This window comes from Schistocerca serialis, chromosome 4 (assembly GCF_023864345.2).
Source record: "Schistocerca serialis cubense isolate TAMUIC-IGC-003099 chromosome 4, iqSchSeri2.2, whole genome shotgun sequence".
Taxonomy (NCBI): domain Eukaryota; kingdom Metazoa; phylum Arthropoda; class Insecta; order Orthoptera; family Acrididae; genus Schistocerca; species Schistocerca serialis.
This window is the reverse complement of record NC_064641.1, coordinates 431,715,057-431,736,947: the sequence shown is the minus strand read 5'-3', so window position 1 is coordinate 431,736,947 and position 21,891 is coordinate 431,715,057. Positions and strand designations below refer to the sequence as shown.

The window sequence follows — 21,891 nt, the reverse complement described above, 5'->3', positions numbered from 1 at the left end:
CAGGTACACATAAAGATATAAATAAAACAACATAAGGTAACAGCTGAAAAATGATAATTAACTAAGTTACTATTCCTTGTTTTGTGGGTATATCCGTCATAAACACCACCATCAAATACTTGGTGCCCATTTACTTTAAGCCTTAACAAGTTATGGTATATCTTACATTATGATATTGATTCAAACAAGGAGAAAATATTATGGAAATAATTAAGTCTGAAGAAGAAAAATAAGAGTTTTTTAATAATTTATTATCTGCAGTGGATAAAATCAGTCAACAGTTGCTGGAAGAACAATTAAGGTATTGTAAATATAAACATAGTACCACAACAAACTTTGTAAAATTACTTGGGGGATAAGTGTTTCCCTACTTTTAAAGAAAGTATGTACTGAAAGTTTCCTTCATGTTGTCAGTCAAATGTAGTTTCCTTTTTGTATATATGATTCAGGAATAGATTTGTTTTATCAAGAACAAAATTTATCTTCTCACATATGTGTCATTCTACACTGTCCACTTAGAAAAAGAATACAACTTTTAAAAGCAGACCTTCACTATTTTCAACATCATTCTGCAGCCATTACAATTCCAACTTTCTATAAAGAATGACAGGAAATCTGAATCTTTTTCACATTTAATTCTAGTGGCTATCACACATATAATTTTATTGTATGTAATATTTCTATCAAGTATGAATACTTGCTACATGTAAACTTAAAAGATGTAGAATTTGCATTATATATGCTGGTGTTACTTTCTACTGTGGGGTACTGGAATTAATTTTCATCCATAATTTTGCTGCCTTTTAATTGCATTCATAGCAAAGCAATTGCTCAGAACAAGTTTCACCTCTACCACTCATAAATTTTGTACATTTGCAGGAATATTATTGACTATGACAACTGCCCTCTAGTAGCCAGCAACAATTTTGAGTTAATGGTCTCTTGGAAAAGTGCATCAAAAATTGATTTGTATTTTGTAAAAAATCAAGGTCATTAAAAAATGAAAATAAATAAATCAGTCATAAATTTTTACTCGTGGTAATGAACTTGTATCGGACTTTGTAAGTCAAGTTTTGAAGTCACTAACAGATACAAAATATACGAATACAGTACATAGTTAAGTATGTCCTTAAATGTATTATCTATCACTCTGTAAAAATGTTAGCTGCTATGAATGGAATGTACATACACAACATTATGTCACATAATAAAATGAAATGTGTTGTATGCAAAACGTTTGCTGAATGAACAGCAAATTTATCATCAGTTGGAAAATATTCCTTCATATATAACAACTTTTTGCATTTGTTTTAGAACGAAATGATGTGTGTGCCACTAGCAAATGTTCCCAGTTACTATAAAAATAGATTGATTACCAAACTTAATGGGTTACAAAATGGTTCAAGTTGTTGTAGTTCCCCATGCCATTAGAAGTGCTTTGAAGTTTTGTTTATATCATAGTGCTATAGTGCACTCTTTATGCATGTAACAAGTTACTATAAAATGTTTCTGTTCCCATAAGATAAGTTTTAGTTACCTGATATATTACTGGAAGTACTGTGATGTAACATTACTGAACATGTAAATTATAAATATTATAGTTACAGAATCATGAATACAACTAAAAGAAATTTTCAGTTTTCCAACATCAAACACACAGTTTTTGAATGGGGCTGTTAAGTTGTATTAACTGGACTGCCTGATATGTTTGTCATTTGCACACATACATACAGTCATCAAAGAAGTTTCAGTAAATACATATTTGTTTTGTTAACACTTATCACATTACAAAATCTTCACAATACCTTGGTGTTATGTTAGCAGCCCAGGACAGGGCCTGGTGATTTTTAGGGAATGTTTCACTCAGACAGAGATAAATTTACTTTCCTATTATGAGGGGACAGAAAACACAGGAACTTTTCAAATAATTGTTGTGGTATGGCAGCAATTGATGAATTACAAGTACAATGCAGTATTTTACTATGGTGCAGCTGTAACAAATCACATCACTTCACATTACAGTTAACTAGAGTTGGCTTGAATGTGAAAGTTAACAATTAAGAAAAATGATTTTTTACTAACTAAAAAGTCTTTATTCAATACTTTGCATCAATATGAGAAGCATGAAAATTGGCTGTGTCAATAAGAATTACTGTAGAGCTTTTTAAGCTTAGTAATTTGTTACAGGCATAAAGAGACTCATTGTACATAAATTATTTACTGCCAGTTTCAATTTTAATTTTATGCCATTGTCAACTTAATGTCATTTTAACAACTATAAAAGGAGAAATTCTATAAAGAATTTTAATTCTGCTATTTTTTTGCTTGTTTTATGAACCCTTCTCATGAGTTTATGTATCTTGTCAGAAGCTTTGTCATAAAAACAAGCAGACTACATAACAGATCTTTTAAAACTACTGACATCACCATAAACATATAATCACATTCATGTTTCTTACAAAAAAGAATCACAGGCAGAAATAAGCTTTGCGAATATTCATTTTTCGCTTTCATTTTAAAACACTACAAAATAATGTCTATTTTTCTCTTAACATCAATGATATTGCTTGCTTTCATTTTGGTAACATCTGCTTTTTCTATGCTTTTGCCTTTTGTAAATCCTATTACATGAAGTCCCATCACAGTATTTACTGCCAATTTTCATCACACTCAATTGTTTGTGTAGACACTGACCTGCTTCATTTTTGTATTTCACAAAAGCAAATTGATACAGCTGTTTTCAGTGCATAGAGCATTAAATTGTCAGTATCTGCATTATAACTGGTTGTCTGGCCATCTAAACATTATCCTTTGGTTGTTTTCATTTGATGAAGAGTTCACCTTTCTTTTCACAGCACATACAAAGGTAATCCAAAAGCCTCACAAAACTGTCTGCACATCACATTTGACCTGGTACTTGAGCACACATTTAAACACACACACATATTCTGACACTTTTATTGTTTGCAGTTTATAGAAATCATAAAAAAGTTCTGTAAAAAATAAGCTAGCTTCATTTTCATAAACATATAATGGAATATACAGGGTAGTGAAATGGTTTTATAATTGAGCACGTTTTTCATAATTAGTGGTTTCTTTAATGATACATTCTGTCCTATGAAGGTCACACAGAATGATTTTAGGAAAACCGAATAGTCAGCTGTTAGTCGGCAACAAAATATCAGGTGTGTATCAACTTCACATGGTAAGTTTACTGCAAACATATAACAAAATTCAGTGATATTTGACACCATAGGCTCCTCTTAAAATCCCACCATGTCCATTAAAGTATAATGCATATCAGGCACAGGTAGCTGTCTTTTACAACAGGATTAGTAGCTAATTTTTATTGGCAAAACTATAAATTTATAATACAATACACTTTAACTATTTTCACTGCTTGTAAGAATATCTTTTGTTTTGTACACGAATTTCAGTTCATACATAACTGTACTTAGAAATGTCTGTTTGCACATGTTATGTGTGTGTGTGGTGTCACAAGGAAATTTTGTTTGAATTTATCACCTTAACATCATGTCCATGTTATGGGTTTGCTGTAACTATTGCTGAAAACATCCTAATGGATGGTAAAAAGGCGTATAGGAGCTTGTAGCAGAGGACATTGTGAACTGCTACCTTTAACATGATCTGCCACTTGAGGACAAGGATTTCTCACAGTATCTGGCACATATAACTCTGCTTCCTGCTGTCAGCTGCAAGCGTGATGAAACCTTAAACAAAAGGTAAGTTATGTACATTATAGAAAAAGTCATCTAAGAAAAACTAATTAATTATTGCCTATGGAAGTCTATGTATATGTAATACATCGACATAAAGCACACCATAAGTTTCAAACATCAATACAGAACTCAAAATTTAATGTAATGTATACGCTAAAATTATGGGTTGAGTAACACTGAAAATAACTGTTTATAATGTACCACAATGGTGTTGGGGAAGTTGGGATGAAAAATTTTATAGAGGACACTTGTGGTCTATTAATCCAGTAAATACCCTAAAATTGTTCTACAAAAGCCATTTAAGTTAAAAGCATGTGCCCCACATGAGGTTTCCAATATCCTCTTCCTATCCTAAACCACTGCATTAGTCAGCTATTTTGTTAATGTTATTACGCTTATTTGTGAGGATAATGAAATAGAAAAGAGACTTTCATAAATGTTACACAAACCAATCTAAATTGAAAACATACAAACACAGTGAATTGTTAGTAAAAAGGGCAGACAAACTGAACCTTATAATTGTTAATTGCATGTCGTCAAAATTCACAACATTTTGAGATAAAATTTACAAAGATGTCAGTTTTCATTTTTTAAGTTCAAAAACACAGGGATTTTAATATTCAAAGATTAATTTAGCCATAATCTCATGTGGCACACACAAGCTGAATCTTAGGTGGCTTTTGTAGACCGATTTGATGCTGTTTCCCAGCTTTATCACAAGTACCCTATACCAATTTGTTCATCTTTGCTTGTGGCCACATCACAGTGGTCATTGCAAACAGTTACCGTTTACACACTGTGTATATGTTATTTGTCCAATTCTCAAATACATCATTATCTGACTGAGTAATCTTAGTTTTCCCTTCTGGAATGTGACTTTTCTGATTTGTCACAAACTGTATTAAGGTTAGATGGTATCATATATTAGAGAAACCCACAATTTTGCCCTTTAGAAAGCATCAAACCTAATCATGTACTCTATGCAGCTTTTGTGTTCAGTAGTCAAAAGCAATGTGTTATCCTCAGTAGTTCCATGTCAAAACATTTTGTTTAGAAATTATTGTGAGAACAATAAATAAATTTTTAAGTGAACTTGTAGCAATAAATCAGGAATTTGGTAGATCCTGAGGGGAAACGTGACTTCACTGCTTTTAGTGAGAGAATACTTTAAGCTTGCAATGTGAAACATTTTATTTCATATGGTGGTGTAAATGACTCCCTAAACATTGGACTCTTCTTCTTGGTATTTGGAAACATTTTATGAATAACTAAATATCATACTATTAAAAAGTATTATCATGTTTTCCATTAATATTTTTAGTAGTGTTACTTTTCGTGCTAACAATAACCTATCCATATTGATAATAATTTGATTCTGAATTTAAATATTTAAATTTTTGACTAGGCTGAAGGAGTTACTAAATGCTAAAACAAATTTATAACATAAATTACAGGTATGTTTTATTCTTCAACATCACTTGAAGAAGAATGTCAAAAATAAATAACAATAAGGGAAATAATTTGTCAGACAATTTCATCAAGTTAAGTCAAGAAACAATATCAAAACTCTGCAAATATTAACACTAAAACTGGATATAAAATAAAATATTTTTCTGTATATATATATATATATATATATATATATATATATATATGGTTATAATAGAGGGAAACATTCCACGTAGGAAATATATATCTAAAAACAAAGATGATGTGACTTACCAAATGAAAGTGCTGGCAGGTCGACAGACACACAAACAAACACAAACATACACACAAAATTCAAGCTTTCGCAACAAACTGTTGCCTCATCAGGAAAGAGGGAAGGAGAGGGAAAGACGAAAGGATGTGGGTTTTAAGGGAGAGGGTAAGGAGTCATTCCAATCCCGGGAGCGGAAAGACTTACCTTAGGGGGAAAAAAGGTCGGGTATACACTCGCACACACACACATATCCATCCACACATATACAGACACATCCTTTCGTCTTTCCCTCTCCTTCCCTCTTTCCTGATGAGGCAACAGTTTGTTGCGAAAGCTTGAATTTTGTGTGTATGTTTGTGTTTGTTTGTGTGTCTGTCGACCTGCCAGCACTTTCATTTGGTAAGTCACATCATCTTTGTTTGTAGATATATATATATATATATATATATATATATATATATATATATATATATATATATATATATATATATATATATATATATAATGATAAGTCTTCCCGTAATGTTGTTACCAAAACTCTCAGAAAAGTATTCAACTGGTTTACTTAAAATTTTACACAATTCTCTAATGAACATTCTGATTAACATAGGCTATAAGTCCTTTATTAATTTTTTTTATTTTGATATACAAAGCAAAAATTGGAAAGTTCATGACCATTTATTTAAAAGGCTTACTCAATGCTCTAATGAACATTTTGTCAGATATGTGCCATATATTTTATTAATATATATAATGCATAAATGTATATGTAATCTATAAATGGAAAATGTTATTACCAAAAATCTCAGAAAGTTCTTGATTGATTTACTTACAATTTTTACATGATACTCTAATATACATTCAGATGGATGTAGGCTATACAAATTTTTACATGCCGATTTACAGGTTTTTCATGCTGTTCTCTGAAAGTGTATGGCTTAAATTTGTCTGTCACATCAGTTTCAACTATGATAGAAGGGCATGTATATATATATAAAATAGAGGGAAACATTCCACGTGGGAAAAAATATATATAAAAACAAAGATGAGGTGACTTACCAAACAAAAGCGCTGGCAGGTCGATAGACACACAAACAAACACAAACATACACACAAAATTCTAGCTTTCGCAACCAACGGTTGCCTCATCAGGAAAAAGGGAAGGAGAGGGAAAGACGAAAGGATGTGGGTTTTAAGGGAGAGGGTAAGGAGTCATTCCAATCCCGGGAGCGGAAATACTTACCCTAGGGGGAAAAAAGGACAGGTATACACTCTCACACACACACACATATCCATCCACACATACAGACACAAGCAGACGTATTTAAAGACAAAGAGTTTGGGCAGAGATGTCAGTCAAGGCGGAAGTGTAGAGGCAAAGAAGTTGTTGAAAGACAGGTGAGGTATGAGTGGCGGCAACTTGAAATTAGCGGAGATTGAGGCCTGGCGGATAACGAGAAGTTGCCGCCACTCATACCTCACCTGTCTTTCAACAACTTCTTTGCCTCTACACTTCCGCCTCGACTGACATCTCTGCCCAAACTCTTTGTCTTTAAATATGTCTGCTTGTGTCTGTATGTGTGGATGGATATGTGTGTGTGTGAGAGTGTATACCTGTCCTTTTTTCCCCCTAAGGTAAGTCTTTCCGCTCCCGGGATTGGAATGACTCCTTACCCTCTCCCTTAAAACCCACATCCTTTCGTCTTTCCCTCTCCTTCCCTCTTTCCTGATGAGGCAACCGTTGGTTGCGAAAGCTAGAATTTTGTGTGTATGTTTGTGTTTGTTTGTGTGTCTATCGACCTGCCAGCGCTTTCGTTCGGTAAGTCACCTCATCTTTGTTTTTTTATATATATATATATATATATATATATATATATATATATATATATATATATATATATATATATATATATATATATATCCAATTCCCATACATATTTAGTGACTGCAAACAAAGAACAGCCAGGTTCACCAGTATAGTATATTATCCGGGAACTGCAGAGGTTCCTGTTAACTCCAGAGAGGACTCAGATGGAGGTATGCCACTTGGTACTTGATACACAGCCTGTATTTTTATATGAAGGCAGAACTAGATTTAATGTCCAAGAATATAATGTGCCCCATGATATGTGGTACAATCCCTGTGGTTAGTGATGTTATAGGACACCTACTTAGGTTAACTTTTCCACTGAGACATGCAACAGGCAGTACCGATAAAAATGAAAATACAGTAATAGTTTGATGCATAATGCCACTGTAGTGCACACAGCATGGTATAGCGATTAGCAGTGTTGTATAGCATGTTGCAGGTCACCACATCAAACCTGATGACCAGAATTATTTGTTACTTAATATGTATGAGTTGTGGAAGGTCGTTGAAACACCTCATGTCTGTGTTTGTATATTTGGGAATATAGAACATATAAGAACCAGCATTATGGAATATTCAAAGTTTGTATAAATAACCTCACTCACCATCTGGGGGGTCAGTTCTGTTCTGGTGGTAAACTCGTGTCAGAACTAACATGCATTCAGTGATAAGCACTGTATTTCATTGATGACCTTTTTTTCAGATTTGGACTTCATTCTGGTTACAATGTGACTTTGTTTAGTGGTGATGTCAAGTACTGCAGAACATCTACATCACAGTGGCTCCAATTAGAGAATGTAACAGCCGTGGCCTACAGGGGCAATACAAGTAGTACATCATTCCCAAGGTCTGTATATTCAGAAGACTAATGGATTCGAAGCCAGTAGTAGGTCAGCTGGACATGAGACATCCATCATCATTATCTGGAGATATTAATAATTCAAGAGAAATTAATAATTCAAATAATAAGATTAAACTGTATGGGATATTGTCAATTGTACACAGGACAGCCAGTCACTGAACAAGATACCATTGCAGTTAAACTAAATGACAATGTTGTGATGAATAATTCACAAATAGTGACTGCTTTTAACGAACACTTTCTGGATGTAGCAGCAAAAATAGGATTAAATAGCTCAGCTGACCAGGCAAGATAATGTATTAAAAATACCATTCCACAGAACTTTAAAGAGTTAGAAGTGGCATCAATATCCTTCACTGAAATTAAATGAATTGTAAAAGTTCTAAAAAACAAAAGCTCGTGTGGTGTTGATGGAACTGCAAACAGAATTCTGAAAAGTAGTTCTAACTCAATGCCCTACATGCAATGCATCACTGGCTCAGGAAATTTTTCCTGTCAGATTAAAATATGCAATTATTAAACCCCTTTATAAGAAATCCAACAAGAAAGACTTAAATAATCATCTCTTTAAGTCCATTTCTGTACAAGATGCTTGAGGTACTTTGGCTGCTCAGTAAAAATTTTGAAATTAAAAACACCTTTAGCCATCCATATTTTGAATGTATTTATCTGACCAGTTTCATTGTTTTACTATGTCATCTTCAGGCACCCTGACCAACAAGTAGGAGGAATCGAACCTTGTATGAAGTCAAAATAGGGGCCATCCAAAAGTGGGTGAATGAATGGATCATGCTGTTGAAACTAGGAATCTATGGATACCAGTTGCTTAATGCTGGTCCCTATTTTGACTGCATATGAGGTTGGGTTACATCTATATGTTGGTTAGGGGGCCTGGTGATGGCTTAGTGAAATGCTGAAAATGGTTGCACAAATATAAATTCGAAGTATAGGTGGCTGAAGGTGTTTTAATTTTACATTTTAAACAGTTATAATCCAGTTTGCTTACTGAACACACTGTGCACCGAACACTCCTAACGATGGGCCTCTGCAGCTGATGACCCATGCATGTGCCGATGTTAACACCACAACATCAGCAACTATGACTGAAATGGGCACATGACTGTCAGCACTGGATGTTGGGGCAGTGGCAGAGCATTGCATTGGCTGATGAATCCTCATTTCTGCATCATGCCAATGGAAGGGCACAAATCCATTGTCTTCCAGGTGAATACCTCCTTGGCATCTGTATTGCAGGGTGGAGATTAGCTGATGGCAGCTCCATTATGCTATGGGGAACATTCACATAGGTGTCCTTGGTTCCAATGGAGCTCAGGGAAGGCACTATGATGGCCAAGGAGTATTGTACACTGATTGCAGACTGCATACACCCCTTCATCATGATCATGTTTCCCGACGGCAATGGCATTTTTCAACAAGGTAATGCGCCTTGTCACAAGGCTGGGAGTGTGATGGAGTGGTTTTAGGAACACAGTAGTGAGTTCAGATAGATATGATGGCCCCCCAACTCACCAGATCTGAACCCAACCGAACTCATCTGGGATGTGATTGAACATGGCATCAGAGGTCATTGCCCCCTCTCCACAATTTACAGGAATTTGGTGACGTGTGTGCAGATGTGTTGCAAACTGCATCAAGAGACTCACCAAGGCCTCACTGCTTCCATGCCATGACATATCATTGTTGTTATCCGTGTCAAAGGTGGACATACTGGCTATTAGGCGAATGGTCATAATGTTCTGGCTGATTGTATGTGAATGACGTTTGTCTTAAAATTTAACAGCAGAATGAGTACTTATTGTAGACAATAGTAGTGTTATAATAAATCAAATCAGAGATAAAGCAACAGGAGAGACTGTTACTGATTGGGCATAACAGGTCTAGCTGAAACCAAGTTAATTGTTAGATGTTTTTACCAACCACCCGTCTCCGCTGTGACAGTTCTAGAGACATTCAGAGAAATTCTATGGCCAGTTGTGCATAAATACCCAGATCATGCAGTACTAGCTGCAGGGGTGACTTTAACCTGCCGATTACAGACTGGGACGTGTATGGATTCACTGCAGGGGGTGCAGACAGACAGTCTTGTGGAGTACTTTTGAACACATTTTCCGAAAACTGTCTTCAGCAGCTCATTCATCCGCCCACAAGCAATGGAAATAACTTGGACATCATAGCTAACAAGAGACCAGATATTATTGATGGCTAGAGACCAGACATTATTGATGGCTTCCGTATAGACACAGGGATTATTGATCATGATGCCATCATAGTGACTATGGTTATGAAAGTTGATAAATCAGTCAAGAGGGCTAGGAGAGTGTTTCTGCTAGAAAGAGCAGATAAGCAGTTGTTAGTATCTCACTCGGACAGTGAACTGCAGTCATTTATTTCCAGAATGATGGACATAAAGGCATTGTGAGCAAAGTTCAAAAAGATTGTAAATTGTGCACAGAACAAGTAAAGGCCTAGTAAGTGGAATAAGGATGGAAAAGACCCACCAAAGTTTAATAACAAAATTCAGAAACTGCTGAGGAAACAAAGGCTGTAGTTATACTCTTGGCTCAAAAGAGGACATGCAAATGACGAAAGGCCAAGATTAGTAGAGAATTGTGTGTCTGTGAAAAGATCTGTGTATGAAGCATACAACAGCTACCATTATCATACCTTGGCTAAAGATCTGGCAGAGAAACTGAAAAATTTCTGGTCCTATATAAAATTTCTTTGTGGGTTTAAGGTTTTCATCAAATCACTCGCTGATCAATCTGGTTTGGCAGCAGAAGACAGAAAAATGAAGGCTGAAGTTTTAAATTCCACATTTCAGAAATTGTTCACATAGAAGAACTATACAAATGTACCACGATTTTACCATTGCACATAGTCCTGTATAGATGACATAGCAATAAGCATCTCTGATATAGAGAAGCAACTGAAAGAGTTGAAAATAAATAAGTTGTCAGGTCCGGATGGAATCCCAGTTCAGTTTTACAAAGAGTACTCTACGTCGTTGACCCCATACTTAGTTTGCATTTATCATGAATCTCTTCTCCAGCACAGAGTGCCTAGTGACTGGAAAAAAGTGCAGGTAACACCCATATATAAGAAGGTAAAAGAACGGACCCACAAAATTACACACGAATATCCTTAACATTGGTTTGCTGCAGAATTCTAGAGCATATTCTGAGTTAGAATACAATCAATTTACTAGAGGCTGAAAAGCTCATATCTACAAATCAGCATAGCTTTAGAAAGTATTGCTAATACAAAACCCAGCTTGCTCTACTCTCCCACGATATACTATGAACTATGCACAAAGAGCAACATGCAGATTCCATTTTTCTAAATTTATGAAAAGCAGGCAATATGGTACCGCACCGCAAACTGTTAATGAAGATACAAGCATAAGGAATAGATGCCCAGATATGTGACTGGCTCAAAGACTTCTTAAATAATAGAACTCAGTTTGTTGTCCTTGACAGCAAGTGTTCATCAGACAGAGGGGTAACATCAGGGGTGCCCCAGGGAAGTGGAATAGGATGGTTGCTATCTTCTATGTACATAAATGATCTGGCAGACAGGGTGGGCAGCAATCTGTGGTTGTTCACTGACGATGCTGTGGTGTGCAGAAAGGTGGTGAAGATCTGTGGATGTAGGTTGGTGGAAGATGATCTAGACAAAATTTCTACTTGGTGTGATGAATGGCAGCTGGCTCTAAATGTAGGAAAATCTAAGTTAATGCAGATAACTAGGAAAAACAAATCCATAATGTTCAGATACAGCATTAGTAGTGTCCTGCTTGACACAGTCACGTCGTTTAAATATCTGGGCATAACGTCGCGAATCGATATGAAATACAATGAGTATGCGAGAATTGTGGTAGGGAAGGCAAATGGTGGACTCTGGTTTATTGGGAGAATTTTAGGAAATTGTGGTTCATCTGTAAAGGAGACCACATATAGGACACTAGCGTGACCTATGCTTGAGTACTGCTCGTGGTGGGATACGCAACAGGTCAGGTTGAAAGAAGCCACTGAAACAGTTCGGAGGTGAGCTGCTAGATTTGTTATCAACAGGTACAATCAGCATGCAAGCGCTCCGGGACTCAAGTGGGAATCACTGGAGGGAAGAAGACATTCATTTTGAAGAACACTATTGAGAAAATTTATAGAACTGGCATTTGAAGCTGTCTGCAGACTAATACTACTGCCGCCAACATACATTTCATCTAGGGGCCATGAAGATGAGATATGAGAAATTAGGGCTCATATGGACACATATACACAGTCATTTTCCCTTGCTCTATAATATGTTAATAAATGTTAACACTAATTATGTATACATATCCTATAAACTGACTCATTTGGCATCAGTTTGACAGAAGAATTGTTGAAATGATCTTAGGAACATATAACTAACATCACAAGAATCCTACTCATTCCAAACACTGCAGACAATTATAGTCAACCTCAGGACAAAGCTCACCACTTTATCTTGAACAGTTTTGCTCCTCAACAATGCTTCAGCCATTCCTTACCCTTTATAGAGATATGAGCTGCTTGCCTATCTTCTGACTTTTGGAAAATTAAGAAAGGTGATCATCTATGAAAGTGAGGCCACCACAGATGAATATACTCCATGTATAATTGTTACTAAGATGATGGGAAATAGCATCCGTATTGCCGTTGGTGGACAACCCGCCGAGGCATTAATCGATGTGAGGAATGCTTACCACCACCAGCTAAAGATGAATATCTTCCCTAATATGGAAGTGATTGCACTGAAGGTTGTCAATGGCAACATGTCCAGATGGCAAGAACTTGTATTGCAAGAATAACTACCAATGGCAGAACACAGCTTTTCAGTTTTTTCATTTTAACTTAGTATAGCCATGATCTTATATTCAGATGGCACTTCTAGGCACCAAAAGCAGTCGTAGCGTGTGGAACACCAGAGCTGCAGACTGACAAAGCTGTTCCAACAAGCACATATAACAGAGATCACTCTGGATGGTTGTTTACTACTGAAGACATTGTTATTCTATCATCAGATGGGATGCTCAGTTAAAATGAGAAGCTTTTGTTGATTGCAAATAGATACTCAGGCTCACAAAAGAAATCTACATGACTGTGATGGTAATAAGCATTGTAGGTGGCCATGGATAACTTTGGATCAGTAACTGTCATGAGCAGCCACAAGTCATTCCTAAAGGCATGTGTGTAGGAACAGCCAAACCAGTACAGAGAGGACAGCTTAAGGTCATCGAAGAAGATAATGCAGGGGAGGGAACTACTATCAAACTGCCAACAGTTTTGTGTGAATTTTCAGATGCTTTCAAAAGCAGTATGGAGAAAAACCAGACAGAGTGGCCCATTTCACTGTGTCAACACTGGGAATCATCCACCAATTACCCAGCCCTCAAATAGTGTGTTGCAAGCTGAATGACAGATAATGCAGAAGGAATCAGAGATGATGTTGCTAGAGGTCATCACTGAACATTCAGAGTGTCCTAGGCTCTTTCGTATTGTCCTTTAGAAGAAGAAGAAGAATAATAAGAAGAAGAAGAATAAGAAGGATGGCACTTGATATTTGTGTGCTGGCTAATAACAACTGAAAAAGTCACTAAGATGTCTGTTCATTGCCAAGTACTGATGACACCCTAGACTGCTGAGAACATCAAATTATTTCTCATCTATGGTGGATATGCAGTGAGGCTACTGGCAAATAGAAGTCGACGAGGCTGATGAGGAAAGACTGCTTCAAAGCTCTTGACAGCCTCTGTGAGTTTCAAGTTACACTGTTTGGACTGTGTAATGCTATGGCCACGTCCAAAAATGTTATGAACAACCTGTTTCAACACTTTAAATGGACAATTTGTCTCTGCTATCTGGATAACACTGTCTTATAAAATGGCATTTGAACAACATTCAGACTGGCTGAAAACTGTGCTGGGTAGCATTCAGAATGCAGGCCTCCACCTGAATGTGACACAGTGCCTCTGTACCACACAAGAAATAAAAATATTGGTGCATCTAGTACATGATGATGCTGTAAGACCCAATCCAGAGCAAATAAGAGCAGTCACAGATTTTTTTCACTCTCCAGCACATCTATGTCTATGCTTTGTGAACCACTGTGAATGGCACAGCAGAGTGTAAGTTCCATGTACAAGTTATTGAGGTTTCCTCCTCATTCCCTTCTTGTATGGAGTATGGGAACAATGACTGTTTAAAATCTGTGCATGCTATAATTAATTTAACCCTGTCCTCATGATCCCTATGGGAGCAATATGTAGGTATTTTTAGTATGTTCCTAAAGTTATCATTTAACCCTTTCAGACCCACTAGTTGCAATTGTGAACATTAGATTTTACTTTGTCTTAGGTGGAACAGAAATATTTTTCCCCACTGGAAACCTAATGTACACATTTGTGAGTGTTCAGTCTTTCTATTGGGTACAGATAAAGGTATTGCCAATTGTGCAGTGGCAGTGACTCGTGACCACCAGAATGCATGGAAGTGGTTCATTAGTTACATGCCACTGTAAAAATGATTATTATTATTATTAAATTGTAACTATTTATTACAAGAGTGAATGAAAATTTAGTCTGTCCAAACTCAGAGTAAATAAAAGCAATTACAGATGTTTTGACTTTTCGGCTCATCTACAGTTTACAGTGAATAATTAAAAATTAGTTATTTTAGACCATAAAAAGAAGCCAAATTTACAAAATATATTCTGAAAACTGGGAGATATTTTTGTATAAGTCTTGCATCTAAAATCATTAAAAAATCAACATAAAAGCATTACAGCATAAATAAATTTTCCTTCTCCAGAAAAAATTCATGTCTGCAATGTTCCCAACACACTTCCCTGCAGCATATTCGAAGTTATTTCTACATGTGTTGATGACTATGCATCCAAGATAACTTCCCCACACAATTGTCCTTTTGATAATAGGTTAGATGTGGAAATGATTCAAATCTTTTTTTTTTTTTTTTTTTTTTTTTTGGAAATAAAGAAATACTGCATCTACCAGACTGCATTAAACCAAAGTTTTGCGAGTTGGATTTCATATGATCAGTGTTTATTGAGTCCATACTGGCTGGAATGGTGAAAGTCATTCTGTTGAAGATGCCTCATTATGTTTGAGCTCAGAATATGTTCTAAGATTCTACAACAAATCATTGTCAAGACTATTGGGTTGTAACTGTGTGGATCTCTTCTACTATCCTTCTTGTAAATGGGTGTGACCTATATTTCCTTCCAACTAGCATGAACAGTTTTTTGTTCAGGGAATCTATGATACATTATTGTTTGAAGAGGGGCTAATTCAGCCACAGATTCAGTGTATAATTTGATGGAATTCCATTGGACATTGTTCAATTTAAATGATTTCAGCTGTTTCTCTAGGCCACTGGCACTAACGCCTATTTCATTCACCTTTTCAGTGGTATGAGGTGTAAATTGCGGTAATTCTCTTGGATTTTCATTTGTAAAGGAACATTTGAATACAGAGGTAAGCATTTCTCCTATTGTTCTGCTACCGTAGATTTCAGTTCCTGTCTCACCCATGAGTGACTGGATGCAGTAACAACCTTTACATATGACTAGAATTTCTTCAGGCTTCGTGAAATATCATTTGGGAGTATTCTGCTACAATAGTCATTGAACAATTCATGCATTGCCCTCCTCACAGCCAAACATGTTTAATTTAGCATTTCTCTATCTGTTGTCCTAGACTTTGCTTTCCACCTATTATGCAGTTGTCTCTGTTCTTTAGAAGTTTCTTTATTGTGATTGTGTACCATATGAGGGTTCCTCACATTATGAACTGTTCTAGAAAGAAGTTTTCTTGGAATGTGCGTGTACTATCAGCAATTCATTAAAGACTTTTGTGTCAGATGAGGCTCTTCCATGGAGTTGTAGAATATGTAGTCAAGAATAGAAAACCATGGAACATGGAAAAAAGATTTGTACCCCTCAGGGAGAATTAGAAATGGCGTATTTTGAATTAGATATGTCAAAGGGGGTAAGAGACAATGGGAGCTGGGAGAAAGTGACAATTAATAGATAAAAAGGAGAAAACCTCAGAAATCACATTTCAAATTCCAGTTAGCAAACAGTTTTAATTGTTATCTGAAACAGAAGAGCCTCAACCAGTTTTGAGGTAACTACAGTGAAGCAGACTTGTACAAATGACTTTAAGGCCAGGTCAGAAGAAAAGTCATGTAGAAGGAAAAGAGTCTCGTCACTGTAATGGGAGAGGTGTGGGCCAGATGCTATAGGAAAAGGCTGGTGTAGAATGCTAGGTGACAAGCATTGTGGAACCTAGTGCCAAGCTCTGACAGAGAGCATGAGAGCTTTGTGCAGAGATTTTGATGCAAAGGATCAGATACTTATAGTAGGGTGAGGAGGAAACAGCCTGGCTAGCAACTTAGAAAACAGCATTAAAGGTGACCTGGAAGTTATAGTCCTGAGTTAATCTGTCTGTTATACATATTAACAAAGAACTAAGTTGGCTGCTTTTGACTGAAACAAAGTCTCATATACCTGTTTTGGTTGTTGCTCCAATTGGAAGATGGGAATACACAAATTGTGGCCTGCACCTCAATAGGAGGGAGAAGCAAAGATTAGCTGAACATCTTGCAGAAAGTGTATTGGGGGGGGGGGAGGGGGGGGGGGCACAAGCACATGAGACAAAATCACTGTGATTACTAGAGTCAAAGGAGCACAATTTTCATGTTTGAGTCAGGAGATGTATTAATGAGGACAACATTAGGATTTTTAATTCCTTGTTAAAAAATACAAGTTGGGATCTAGATAAACATGATAGTACAGACATTAAGTTTGAGTCATTTCTAGCTGATTACAAACATAACTTTGAAATTGCTTTTCCCCTTAAGAAAATGAAAGTAAAAGGCAAAATTAACACGTGGATAACACAGGGCATAAGAAAATCTGGAGAGCAACTCAGAATGTTAAGTAAATCAGCAAGGCAAAATCCTGCTTTGAAACAACGTGTTAAGTGTTATAGGAAATTATACAAGAAAGTAATCACTGCAGCAAAAAAGTTAAATAATGATTCATATATCAGTAGAAATAATGGCAACAAAAAAATGAAATCAGTTTGGAAAGTGATCAATAGTAACTTAGGAAGAAGCAAAGTAAGAAACAACATTGTTATTAAAACTGAGGACAAAACTATAAATGATCCATTACAAATTGCCAATATATTCAACTGTCATTTTACAAGTGTAGTTCAAAACCTCATACAAACCCAAAGTAGTACAGACATCAGTCATAACATCACATTGAATTCCGAAACTATGTTTTTGTATCCTGTAACAGTACATGAGGTAGAGAATGCCATCAGCAAACTAAAAAATAAATTATCCTGTGGCACCGATGGCATTCCAGACAAAATCATTAAACACAGCAGATATATTTCTCCTCTTCTTGTAGATATAATTAATGCATCTTTCAGTACTGGCACTTTCCCTAGAAAGCTGAAACAATCAATTATAAAACCATTATACAAAAATGGGGATCATTATGATGTAAAAAACTACAGGCCTTTATCAATGTTATCCTGTTTTTCAAAAATTATAGAAAGAGTAATGTGTGGAAGACTCTCTACTTTCCTAAAAAAAAGTGGAATATTGGTCGATGAACAAAATGGCTTTCGAAAAAATAGATCAACAGAAACAGCTATATACAACTTTCTAAAACTTGTCCTAAATTCCATTGATAATAATGAAGTAAATTGTGGGGTCTTCTTAGATTTATCAAAGGCTTTTGACGTTATTGATCATAAACTACTGCTCGAAAAACTTAGTTGCTATGGACTCCGTGGTACTGCTCATGCATGGTTTAAGTCATATTTATCTGGCAGATCCCAGAAAGTAGAAATAGTTCATGTTGGAAAGTCATACTTTTCTGGTTATAAGGAAGTTAGTTATGGGGTGCCCCAAGGATCGGTGTTGGGACCCCTGTTGTTCTTGATCTTTATAAATGACTTGCCACACTATTTAACACAAGCTGATTGTGTACTTTTTGCTGATGATACAAGTCTCTTTATTAAAGCTCAGAATGAGACTGACCTTAACAGCAAAATTGAAACAACAGCAGTTGAAGCAAGTAAATGGTTCAGGGACAACAGTTTATTTGTGAATGAGGGGAAAACATTATGGATGAATTACAGACATGTTTCAAATAATATGAAGCCCAATATAACTGTGAAGCTAGGCCAACAGAATATACTACAAACGCCAAATACAAAATTCTTAGGAATTTGGTTAGATGAGCATCTAAAATAGGACAAGCATATAGATGTGCTCAATAAAAAGTTAAGTAAATGTTGCTATGTATTTAGAATGCTCAAAAATTGCTGCAGTGATCAAACAGTATTGTGTACATATTATGCATTTATGCATAGTCTTTTGCGATATGGTGTCATATTTTGGGGCAATTCAAGTCAGGCAAAACACTCCTTTATTATTCAAAAACGAGCGATAAGAATCATAAAAGGAGCTGCACCTAGAGATCCATGTAGGGAAATTTTCAAGGAATATAAAATCATGACTCTTCCATCCATTTACATCTATGAAAGTATATGCTTTCTGAAGTCTCACCCCCAGTTTTCTTCTTTAAACAGTGAGTTCCATGACTATACAACAAGACAGAGTAATGAATTTCACAGAGAAGTGCATAAGAAAGCCCAATACAACAAGAGTGCAATATACCACCCAAAAATTCTCTATAGTGCTCTTCCTTTAAAAATAAAAAGGATTCAGCAGCTGAGCAGTTTTAAAAGTGAACTCAAAAGAATGTTAATCAGTAATAGTTTTTACAGTGTTAGTGAATATATGAATTCTTCAGAAAGATAGCGTGCCTTCACCTATCTTATAAGTTACTCATATACAAACTTGTGTCGTGGGGTAGACTCTTTTATGTACACACAAAAATTAATTAATCTGTCAATATAGAGTGTTATAATCATTGTTTCTTGTTGCTGTCCATTATACACAGAATATATGTAACCTATTTGTGTCCTATATTGTTACAAATTTGTATCATGTAAGCTATAATTGTTTTGCCCATATATTTAATTCAGATTATTCACTGATAGTTTTTACATAATATGTTGTTATTCATATTTTTTGTGTATGTAACATATGACAAATCCCATATCATTGTACATGATAAAACGGGTGCTCAATAAACTGAAACTGAAACTGAGGTTACAGATACAGTATTGAAAGAAATTTAAGAACAGGACACTTGTGAGTTGTTACTGCAGAATACTTCTGTGATAATTATAACAGTTACAGATCCCCTACAGAAACTTACAGCTACTTATGAGAAATCTGGATGCAGTTTTGAGCTGCCCGTCAGACAAGAAGAAGCAGTTAGTTGTTTGTGGAGATTTCAATATAGATTTCTTAAAAGATGCAGGCAGGAAAAATGAACGAGAATTATTATTTGGATGTTTCTATGTGATTTTAGTAGTCAGTTTTCCAACTTGTGTGTAGCAAGACAGTAGGACACAGATTGATAATATTTTTACAGACAGAGCAGAGGCTGAAACAATTAATGTGTATCGAATTGTTAACGTATAATTTGATCATGAGTCCAATTAACAGCTATAAACAATATGGCACATTACAGACCTAAGGCAGGTTCATACAAAGCAGAGGGGCTTATTAACAAGAACAGGATACAAAGTTTTAAGAATAAGTTAAAGGAGGTGGTATGGGCTGAGGTGTACATACTGTAGAAGGAGATGCTAATGTCAAATTCAATTTATTTCAAAGTAAATCAGTATCAATATTTGAAAGTTGATCTACTAAAAGTTTACCAGAAAATCTGTTTAAAATAAGTAAGCTGTGAATAACAAAGGGAATTAAAATCTCATGTAAGAGGGCGAGGGTAATTTATATGCAGGACAGAATAACCCAAGGTTCAATATTACTTGCATGCCACAAAAAGTATTTTAATATGGTACTGGAAATTAAAAACAAAGCTAGTAAGGTTAAAACTGCATTGGTATTGTCAAATGGAAGACAGGACAGCCAGTCAGTGTACAACACATAATAATAACATAACTAAATGACAATGTGGTAACTGATAATCCACAAGTTCTGAGTACTTTTGCCAATCATTTTCTAAATGCAACAGCAAAATTAGGACCAAATAGTTCAGCTGAAGAAGCAATTGAATACATTAAAGTATATTAAGTAGCACCAACATCCTTATTAATAAAATTATAAAATTTCTAAAAAAACCTAATCTTATGTTGTGTTGCTGGAATTGCTGTTAGAATTATGAAAAATTGTTCTAGCTTAATAAATAACGTTGTTAGTGATGTATGTAATGCATCACTGGCACAGAGAACTTTTCCAGACAGTTTAAAATATGCCGTTGTTAAACTTCTTCTTAAGAAAGATGACAGGACAAAATTACGCAATTATCATCCAGTTTCCTTGCTGACCTCTTTTAACAAAATATTCGAAAAAGTAATGTACTTGAGAGTAGTCTTACACTTAAGTAGAAACAATATACTTATCATATTACAGTTTGGATTCTGGAAGGTTTGAAGCATTGCTCAACTGAGAATGCTATTTATACATTCACACATCAAATAGTGCAATCCATAAATAATAAAATATCACCATATGGCATTTTTTGTGATTTTTCAAGGCATTTATTGTCTAGATCATGTTACTCTCTTAGAAAAACATACTTAAGTTTTGTGGAATTGATGGCTTTACGCACAGCTGGTTTGAGCCACACTTAACAAACAGAGAGCGAAATGTTGTGCTGAATAATTCAAACAGTGTTGGAAGGGTAAAAAAATTTTGTGACTGGGAAGAAATCCATAAGGGTATCCTACTTTGTTCAACTTTTGATCCACTCCTATTCCTTATATATCCGATAGATCTTCCACTTAAGATTCAACAAGCAGAATTGGTACTTTTAGCAGACAGTGCTAGTGTTACAATAAATCCCATTAGAAATAAAGCAGTAGAAGAGATGGTAAATGATATTTTACATAAAATTATTAAGTGGTTCTCAGAAAACGGATTACCAAAATTTTGAAGAAACACACTATATTCATTTCTGTACAGCAAATAGTCATACCAACAGCTGATGTAGCACATCAGTAAATGGAGTGGAATTCTCAAAATATCTGGGTATATATAATGATGAAATATTCAACTAGAAAAGCATAGTACTGAGCTTCTCAAACAGTTAAGTTCAGCTTCTTTTACTCTTCATATAAGAGCTAATCATGGAAACAAACAAATTAACCTCCTGACATATTTTCCGCATTACCACTCAATACTGCCTTATGGAGTAATTTTCTGTGAGAACTCACCACTTAGAAAGAAAGTATTTATTGCACAAAAGTGAGCACTGTTTACCCACAGATGTCGTGTAAGTAGCATTTAAATGTGCTAGGACTGTGGCTGTTGCATCACAGTACATATATTCGTTAATGCAATTCATCATAAATAATCCATCACAATTTAAGAAGAAAACTGATGTTCATAAAGCAATGCAGGGAAAGGTGATCTTTATTAATCATTATTAAAACTGTCAATGGGTCAGAAAGGAGTTCAGTATGCAGCAAAAGAAATCTTCAAGCTTTGCTCCGTAACACAAAATGTCTGACAAATAGCAAAATAAATTTTAAAAC

At 35.4% G+C, this 21,891-nt stretch overlaps 1 protein-coding gene across 2 annotated transcripts in view; it reads right to left on the bottom strand.

The window, feature by feature from the left end:
* Window positions 1-212: 212 nt before the first annotated feature.
* Window positions 213-21,891, bottom strand: part of LOC126475023 (period circadian protein-like) — a 267,326-nt gene continuing 245,647 nt past the window's right edge. For both annotated transcript variants that reach the window (XM_050102563.1, XM_050102564.1), the window contains one exon: window positions 213-3,731. The gene's annotated coding sequence lies outside the window, so the exon portion shown is untranslated. The remainder of the gene's footprint in view (window positions 3,732-21,891) is intronic.